This window comes from Streptopelia decaocto (genome assembly GCF_964273445.1).
Source record: "Streptopelia decaocto genome assembly, contig: HAP1_SCAFFOLD_1110, whole genome shotgun sequence".
NCBI classification, from domain to species: domain Eukaryota; kingdom Metazoa; phylum Chordata; class Aves; order Columbiformes; family Columbidae; genus Streptopelia; species Streptopelia decaocto.
In genome coordinates, this window is record NW_028116538.1 from 1 (window position 1) to 9,591 (window position 9,591).

Consider the following 9,591-nt stretch of genomic DNA (forward strand, 5'->3'; position numbering starts at 1 on the left):
CACCCCCACGTGATCACATGACGTCACTGGAGCCAAAGGGGTTTATTTACAGTGGGGGGAGGGGACGCCGGGGGGGTCCCCCAAGGCACTGGGGGAGGGGCTGATGTCACCGTGACGTCACCACGATGTCACTGTGATGTCATCGCCGTGACGTCATCGCCGCGTCGTCACCTCGAGACCCCGGGGAGGGGGAGGGGCGGGGGGGGTGGGGGCACATTGGGGGCAATGGGGGCGTGGCCGGTGACGTCAGTGGCGGGCGCGGGAAATGGCCAATCCCAGCAGGCCGGCCACGCCCAAGGCCACGCCCCCCACGATGGCCGCGCCCAACAGCCCGTCTGGGGGGGGGAGGGGACACGTCACGGGGCGGGAAACGACCCCCCAGTGTCCCCCAATGTCCCCAGGTGTCCCCCCATCCCATGGCGACTGGACAGGCCTAATTGAGGCCTAATTAGCGCCTAATTAGCGCCTAATTCAGGCCTAGTTCAGGCCTAATTCAGCTCTGGTTCAGGTCTAGTTGAGGCCTAATTAGTGCCTAATTCAGGCCTAACTGAGGCCTAGTTCAGGCTTAATTAGCGCCTAGTTCAGGTCTAGTTGAGACCTAATTAGCACCTAATTCAGGCCTAGTTCAGGCCTAGTTCGGGTCTAGTTGAGGCCTAATTAGCGCCTAATTCAGGCCTAGTTCAGCCCTAGTTCAGCTCTGGTTCTGGTCTAGTTGAGGGCCTAACTGAGGCCTAGTTCAGGCTTAATTCAACCCTAGTTCAGCTCTAGTTGAGGTCTAATTCAGCCCCAATTGAGGCCTCATTCAGGTCTAGTTCAGGCCTAGTTGAGGCCTAATTAGTGCCTAATTCAGGCCTAACTGAGGCCTAGTTGAGGCCTAATTCAGGCCTAACTGAGATCTAGTTCAGGCCTAATTCAACCCTAATTCAGGTCTAATTCAGGTCTAATTTGGGTCTAATTCAGGCCTAGTTGAGGCCTAACTGAGGCCTAGTTCAGGCTTAATTCAACCCTAGTTCAGCTCTAGTTGAGGTCTAATTCAGCCCCAATTGAGGCCTCATTCAGGTCTAGTTCAGGCCTAATTAGTGCCTAATTCAGGCCTAACTGAGGCCTAGTTGAGGTCTAGTTGAGGCCTAATTCAACCCTAATTCAGACATAAATGAGGGCTAATTCAGGTCTAATTTGGGTCTAATTCAGGCCTAGTTGAGGCCTAACTGAGGCCTAGTTCAGGCTTAATTCAACCGTGGTTCAGGTCTAGTTCAGCTCTAGTTCAGGTCTAGTTGAAGCCTAATTAGTGCCTAATTCAGGCCTAACTGAGGCCTAGTTCAACCCTAATTCAGGCCTAAATGAGGTCTAGTTCAGGCCTAGTTCAGCTCTAGTTCAGGCCTAGTTGAGGCCTAATTAGTGCCTAATTCAGGCCTAACTGAGATCTAGTTCAGGCCTAATTCAGGCCTAACTGAGATCTAGTTCAGGCCTAATTCAACCCTAATTCAGGTCTAATTCAGGTCTAATTTGGGTCTAATTCAGGCCTAGTTGAGGCCTAACTGAGGCCTAGTTCAGGCTTAATTCAACCCTAGTTCAGCTCTAGCTGAGGTCTAATTCAGCCCCAATTGAGGCCTCATTCAGGTCTAGTTCAGGCCTAGTTGAGGCCTAATTAGTGCCTAATTCAGGCCTAACTGAGGCCTAGTTGAGGTCTAGTTGAGGCCTAATTCAACCCTAATTCAGACATAAATGAGGGCTAATTCAGGTCTAATTTGAGTCTAATTCAGGCCTAGTTGAGGCCTAACTGAGGCCTAGTTCAGGCTTAATTCAACCCTGATTCAGTTCTAGTTCAGTTCTAGTTGAAGCCTAATTAGTGCCTAATTCAGGCCTAAATGAGGCCTAATTGAGGCCTAGTTCAGCTCTAGTTCAGGCCTAACTGACATTTAGTTCAACCCTAATTCCGACTTAAATGAGTGTTAATTCAGGTCTAATTTGGGTCTAATTCAGGCCTAATTGAGGCCTAAATCAGCTTTAGTTCAGGCCTAATTCAGGCCTAGTTGAGGCCTAATTCAGCCCTAGTTCAGCCCTAATTGAGGCCTAGTTCAGCTCTAGTTCAGGTCTAGTTGAAGCCTAATTAGTGCCTAATTCAGGCCTAACTAAGGCCTAGTTGAGGCCTAGTTCAGCGCTACTTCAGGCCTAGTTCAGCTCTAGTTCAGCCCTAATTGAGGCCTAGTTCAGCTCTAGTTCAGCTCTAGTTGAGACCTAATTCAGCCCTAATTGAAGCCTAATTCAGGCCTAGTTCAGCTCTGGTTCAGCCCTAATTGAGGCCTAATTGAGGCCTAGTTCAGCTCTAGTTCAGCCCTAATTGAGGCCTAATTGAGGCCTAGTTCAGCTCTAGTTGAGACCTAATTCAGCCCTAATTGAAGCCTAATTCAGGCCTAGTTCAGCTCTGGTTCAGGTCTAGTTGAGGCCTAATTGAGATCTAGTTCAGGCATAAATGAGGCCTAATTCAGCCCTAATTCAGGACTAATTCAGGCCTTATTGAGGCCTAAATCAGCTCTAGTTCAGGCCTAATTCAGGCATGAATGAGGCCTAATTGAGGCCTAGTTCAGGACCAGTCCCTCCCAGTTCACTCCAATTCACCCCAGTCCCTCCCAGTCCCTCCCAGTCCATCCCAGTTCACCCCAATTCACCCCCAGTCCCTCCCAGTGCCATCCCAGTCCAACCCAATTCATCCCAGTCCCTCCCAGTCCATCCCAGTTCACCCCAATTCACTCCAGTCCCTCCCAGTCCATCCCAATTCACCCCAGTTCACCCCAATTCACCCCAGTGCCATCCCAGTCCAACCCAATCCCTCCCAGTCCCTCCCAGTTCACCCCATTCCCCCCATTCCCCCCAGTCTCCCCAATGTCCCCAATGTCCCCATCCCCCCCATTACCCCCATCGCCCCCCATCCCCCCTATCCCCCCCATTCCCCCCAGTCCCCCAGTTCACCCCAGTCTCCCCAATGTCCCCATGTCCCCCCCGCTCACCCCTCCTCATCCTGTCCCCAATGTCCCCAATGTCCCAATGTCCCCATGTCCCCCCCGCTCACCCCTCCTCATCCTGTCCCCAATGTCCCCAATGTCCCCATGTCCCCAATGTCCCCCCTGCTCACCCCTCCTCATCCTGTCCCCAATGTCCCCATGTCCCCAATGTCCCCAATGTCCCCAATGTCCCCAATGTCCCCCCTGCTCACCCCTCCTCATCCTGTCCCCAATGTCCCCATGTCCCCAATGTCCCCATGTCCCCCCCGCTCACCCCTCCTCATCCTGTCCCCAATGTCCCCAATGTCCCCAATGTCCCCAATGTCCCCCCCGCTCACCCCTCCTCATCCTGTCCCCAATGTCCCCAATGTCCCCAATGTCCCCAATGTCCCCCCGCTCACCCCTCCTCATCCTGTCCCCAATGTCCCCATGTCCCCCCTGCTCACCCCTCCTCATCCTGTCCCCAATGTCCCCATGTCCCCAATGTCCCCAATGTCCCCAATGTTCCCATGTCCCCCCCGCTCACCCCTCCTCATCCTGTCCCCAATGTCCCCATGTCCCCCCCGCTCACCCCTCCTCATCCTGTCCCAATGTCCCCATGTCCCCAATGTCCCCATGTCCCCCCCGCTCACCCCTCCTCATCCTGTCCCCAATGTCCCCCAATGTCCCCAATGTCCCCATGTCCCCCCCGCTCACCCCTCCTCATCCTGTCCCCAATGTCCCCAATGTCCCCAATGTCCCCATGTCCCCCCGCTCACCCCTCCTCATCCTGTCCCCAATGTCCCCAATGTCCCCAATGTCCCCAATGTCCCCCCGCTCACCCCTCCTCATCCTGTCCCCAATGTCCCCAATGTCCCCAATGTCCCCATGTCCCCCCCGCTCACCCCTCCTCATCCTGTCCCTCACGTGTCTCCGCAGCCGCAGCCCCTGCTGGTTCTGGGGCTCCAGCGCCAGGAGCCGCTCCAGGTGCGACAGGGAGCGCTCGTACTCCTGGGACATGGGGACAATGGGGACATTGGGGACAATGGGGACAATGGGGACATTGGGGACAATGGGGGCGATGGGGACAATGGGGGCGATGGGGACAATGGGGGCATTGGGGGCAATGGGGACATTGGGGACATTGGGGGTGATGGGGGCAATGGGGACAATGGTGGCAATGGAGGAAATGGGGACATTGGGGACATGGGGGACAATGGGGGTGATGGGGGCAATGGGGACAATGGGACAATGGGGACATTGGGGGCAATGGGACATGGGGACATGGGGGGATATGAGGACCCATGAGCACAAGGGTCCCCTGTGTCCCCCAGTGCCACCCCCCACCCTCCCCACCCCCCAGGGGTGTCCTTGTCCCCCTCCCCCACCCCATGTCCCCCTGTCCCATATCCCCATGTCCCCATATCCCAATGTCCCCCTGTCCCCCTGTCCCCATGTCCCCATATCCCCCTGTCCCCATGTCCCCCTGTCCCATGTCCCCCTGTCCCCATATCCCCTGTCCCCCTGTCCCATGTCCCCCTGTCCCCCTGTCCCCTGTCCCCTGCCCATGTCCCCTGTCCCATGTCCCCCTGTCCCATGTCCCCTGTCCCCGGTCCGTGTCACCTTGGAGCCGGTAGTTCCCCAGTGCCAGGTAGTAGCTGTAGTCGCGCTGTTCCTCCCGTGTCCCCTCGGGGAGCAGCTCTGGGGACACCGGGGACAGGGACACGGTCAGAGCCTGGGGGGGAACCCCCTGTCCCCCCATCCCCCTGTCCCAGTGACCCGGTGTCCCCATGTCCCCCTGTCCCCATGTAACAGTGACCCGGTGTCCCCATGTCCTCATGTCCCCCTGTCCCCATGTAACAGTGACCCGGTGTCCCCATGTCCTCATGTCCCCATATCCCCAATGTCCCCACACTCCCCCATGTCCCCATGTCCCCCCATGTCCCCATATCCCCCATTATCCCCCATATCCCCCCATGTCCCCCCATTATCCCCCATGTCCCCATATCCCCCCACGTCCCCATATCCCCCCATGACCCCAATGTCCCTGTGTCCCCATATCCCCCCATGTCCCCCATGTTCCCATATCCCCCCCGTCCCCATATCCCCCCATTATCCCCCATATCCCCCCATTAACCCCCACATCCCCCCATGTCCCCCAATATTCCCACATCCCCCCCATAGCCCCCATATCCCCCCCATCCCCCTATACCCCCCATGTCCCCACATCCCCCCATATCCGCCTGTCCCCCCACATCCCCCCATCCCCCATGTCCCCATATCCCCCCATGTCCCCATATCCCCCCATTATCCCCAATGTCCCCATATCCCCCATGTCCCCATATCCCCCCATTATCCCCCATGTCCCCATGTCCCCCATGTCCCCATAGCCCCAATGTCCCCATATCCCCCATTATCCTCCATATCCCCCATATCCCCCATGTCCCCCAATGTCCCCATATCCCCCCCAGCCCCCCATGTCCCCCCATTATCCCCCATGTCCCCGTGTCACCTCCCAGCAGCGCCACCCCCCTCTGCACGTCGCTGCGGTAGCGGCTCCGGACCAGCGCCCATCCGTACTCGAACTGGGAGCGCCGGGACACGCCCCCCCCCCGCCGCTGCTCCGCGAAACGCCCGCTCCAGCGCCTGCGGGAACGGGGACGCAACGGCCCGAAACGGGGAAAACGGACCAGAAACGGCGAAAAACGGACCAGAAGGCGAGAAACGGACCAGAAACGGGGCGGAACGGACCGGAAACGGCGAAAAACGGACCAGAAACGGGGAAAAACGGACCAGAAACGGCGAGAAACGGACCAGAAACGGCGAAAAACGGACCAGAAACGGGGAAAAACGGACCAGAAACGGGGCGGAACGGACCGGAAACGGCGAAAAACGGACCAGAAACGGGGAAAAACGGACCAGAAACGGGGCGGAACGGACCGGAAACGGCGAAAAACGGACCAGAAACGGGGAAAAACGGACCAGAAACGGGGCGGAACGCACCGGAAATGGGGCGGAACGGACCGGAAACGGGCAGGACGGGCCGGGAACGGGCAGGACGGGCCGGGAACGGCGAAAAACGGACCGGAAACGGGGAAAAACGGTCCAGAAATGGGGAAAAACGGACCAGAAACGGCGAAAAACGGACCAGAAACGGGGCGGAACGGACCGGGAACGGCGAAAAACGGAACGGAAATGGGGCAGAACGGACCAGAAATGGGGCGGAACGGACCGGAAACGGGCAGGACAGGCCGGGAACGGCGAAAAACGGACCAGAAATGGGGCGGAACGGACCAGAAACGGTGAAAAACGGACCAGAAATGGGGCAGAACGGACCAGAAATGGGGCAGAACGGACCAGAAATGGGGCAGAACGGACCGGAAACGGTGAAAAAACGGACCAGAAATGGGGAAAACGGACCAGAAATGGGGAGAAATGGACCAGAAACGGTGAAAAACGGAACAGAAATGGGGAAAACGGACCAGAAATGGGGTGAAATGGACCAGAAATGGGGTAAACCGGACCGGAAACGGGGAAAAAGGGACCAGAAATGGGGCAGAACGGACCAGAAACGGGGAAAAACGGACCAGAAATAGGGGAAAACGAACCAGAAATGGGGGAAAACGGCTCAAAAATGGGGCAGAAGGGACCAGAAACGGCGAAGAATGGACCAGAAATGGGGCAGAACGGACCAAAAATGGTGAAAAACGGACCAGAAATGGGGCAGAATGGACCAGAAATGGGCAAAACGGACCAGAAACGGTGAAAAATGGCCCAAAAACGGTGAAAAATGGTCCAAAACCAGGGAAAAACGGACCAGAAATGGGGTAAAATGGACCAGAAATGGGGCAGAATGGACCAGAAATGGGGTGAAACGAACCAGAAATGGGGGGCAGAAACGGACCAAAAATGGACCAAAACCAGACCAAAAATGGACCAAAACCGAGCAAAACGGGCCAGAAATGGGGGAAAATGGCCCAGAAATGGGGCAGAACAGACCAGAAATGGGATAAAATGGCCCAGAAATGGGGGAAAATGGCCCAGAAATGGGGGAAAATGGACCAAAAATGGGGCAAAATGGCCCAGAAATGGGGGAAAATGGACCAGAAATGGGGGAAAATGGCTCAAAAACGGGTCAAACACCCCCAAAATGGGTCAAAACACCCCCAAAATGGGTCAAAACACCCCAAAAATGGGTCAAACACCCCAAAAATGGGTCAAAACACCCCAAAAATGGGTCAAACACCCCAAAAATGGGTCAAACACCCCAAAAATGGGTCAAAACACCCCAAAAATGGGTCCCCCAGAGCCCCAATTTTGGGGGTGAACCCACCAAAGATGGGTCCCGAATACCCCAAAGGTCACAGGGTCAATGGGGGTCACGGGGGTCACAGGGGTCACGGGGATCGGGGGGTCGGTGGGGTGGGGGAGGGGTGATGGGGTCAGGGGGTCACGGGTTCAAGGTCATGGGGGTTGGGGGTTGACGGGTCAGGGGTCACGGGGGGGTCATGGGGGGTGGGGAAGGGGGATGGGGAACAAGCCTGGGTCAAAGGTCAGAGGTCACGATGGTAACATGTAGCGGGGTGGTCACATATCACGGGGTCAAAGGTCATGGGGGGTCAAGGGTCACTGGGGGGCGATGGGAGGACCCGGGAAAGGGGGTCTGGGGGCGGGGCTTTGGCCAGTGGGCGTGGTTTATGAGGTGGGCGTGGTTTAGGAGGTGGCGTGGCCACGTTCCGCTGGTTCCCGCGGGGGGAGGAGGGGGGCGGAGCCAGAACGTCGAGGGGTCCGCGCGGGGGCGTGGCCAAAGGGGGCGTGGCCACACGGGGGCGTGGCCAAAGGGGGCGTGGCCTCACCATGAGATCCTCCGGGGCCACCACATCGTCGAACTCGGGATCCATCGCACCCGGAAGCGCCGCCGGAAGTGACGCGAAAGGGGCGGGAGTGCTGGGGACGCCTCTGGCCACGCCCACCCGGCGGCTCCATAGCAACGAGAGGGAGGCGTGGCCTGCGTGGCTGGATCGCCCAATGAGAGCGCACGGCGCGGGGTGGGGGCGTGGCCAGGGCGGGCGGATCCGCCATTGGGGGTGCGGACAGGGGCGTGTCCTGGATCCTCCCTCAGGGGGCGTGGCCTGAGCGCCAGAGCCCTCCAATGGGACGAGGCAAGGGCGCGTAGCCTCGCGGCACGGCTCCGCCAATAGCAGCGCGGCAAGGGGGCGTGGCCTCCCCGCTACCCCCCCCGAATAGGGGACCCAGGCGTCCGGGGGGGACCCAGGAGTTCGGGAGGGACCCAGGAGTTCGGGAGGGACCCAGGAGTCTGGGAGGGACCCAGGAGTTCGGGAGGGACCCAGGAGTTCGGGGAGGGACCCAGGAGTTCGGGAGGGACCCAGGAGTTCGGGGAGGGACCCAGGAGTTCGGGGAGGGACCCAGAAGTCCGGGGGGGGACCCAGGAGTTCGGGGAGGGACCCAGGAGTTCGGGAGGGACCCAGGAGTTCTGGGGGGACCCAGGAGTTCGGGAGGGACCCAGGAGTTCTGGAGGGACCCAGGAGTTCGGGAGGGACCCAGGAGTTCTGGAGGGACCCAGGAGTTCGGGGGGGGACCCAGGCGTCCGGGCGGCCCACAATAACCATATTAGGTTGCTCTTTATTATATTGGGTTATATTAAAACTATATTTAATTTTTATTTTATACTATATTATAATTATATCGTTGTATTCTGTAGTGTATTATAATTATATATTGTGTCATTGTATGTTGCATTATCTTGCATTATATGGTATTATATCGCGTTATACTGTTGACTTTAATTAAAGTTAGTCATAATTACTACAGAGAATTGCATATTATTATAATTGTACCCTGTTATCATTATGCAATCGCTATAAGTCATATATACCATAATTACAATCATCATTATATCGCTTTAAATGTGCAAAAACACAACGGGTGGGGTCTCAGCCAATCAGTGCGCTCCGCACCGCCCTCTAGGCGTGGCTCCACCAATCAGCGTCATCCCCCCGCCCTCTGGGCGCGGCCTCGCCCCGCGGTGCGCTCGTCAATGAGCGCTGGTTCCCGCCCTCTGGGCGTGGCCTCTGTAGTGGCGCCACCAATTAGAGTTACGTCCACGCCTCCTGGGCGTGGCGGCGGCGCTCACGCCCCAATGAGTGCGCGGGGGGGCGTGGCCTGGGCTATAAAAGCGGCGTGCGGACCCCACCCCGCCCCGCAGCCATGGCGGTCGCGTACCGGGTGCGGGTCCGCACCGGCTGCCACCCGCTGGCCGGGACCAGCGACAGCATCGCGGTCACGCTCGTGGGGACCCGCGGGACCAGCCCCCGCACCCCCCTGGACACCTGGGGACCCGACTTCGCCCCCGGAGCGGTGAGAGGGGCTGCGGGACGCCTGGGTCCCCTTCCCGAACGCCTGGGTCCCTTCCCGGACACCTGGGTCCCCTTCCCGGACGCCTGGGTCCCCTTCCCGGACTCCTGGGTCCCCTTCCCGAACGCTTGGGTCCCCTTCCCGAACGCCTGGGTCCCCTTCCCGGACGCCTGGGTCCCCTTCCCGGACTCCTGGGTCCCCTTCCCGAACGCCTGGGTCCCCTTCCCGAACTCCT

At 58.3% G+C, this 9,591-nt stretch overlaps 3 long non-coding RNA genes across 3 annotated transcripts; 2 read left to right on the plus strand and 1 right to left on the minus strand.

Moving 5' to 3' along the window:
- Nucleotides 1-30: 30 nt before the first annotated feature.
- Nucleotides 31-5,627, minus strand: LOC309452158. The gene is made up of 3 exons (XR_014186449.1): nt 5,494-5,627; nt 3,887-3,992; nt 31-335 (listed from the first exon to the last, which is right to left on the minus strand). It is a non-coding gene; the product is annotated as an uncharacterized lncRNA (long non-coding RNA).
- Nucleotides 424-1,109, plus strand: LOC309452161. Its single transcript, XR_014186451.1, has 3 exons — nt 424-585; nt 818-1,026; nt 1,071-1,109. It is a non-coding gene; the product is annotated as an uncharacterized lncRNA (long non-coding RNA).
- LOC309452159 lies at nt 1,478-2,488 on the plus strand. Its single transcript, XR_014186450.1, has 3 exons — nt 1,478-1,587; nt 1,643-1,686; nt 2,072-2,488. It is a non-coding gene; the product is annotated as an uncharacterized lncRNA (long non-coding RNA).
- Nucleotides 5,628-9,591: the final 3,964 nt, after the last annotated feature.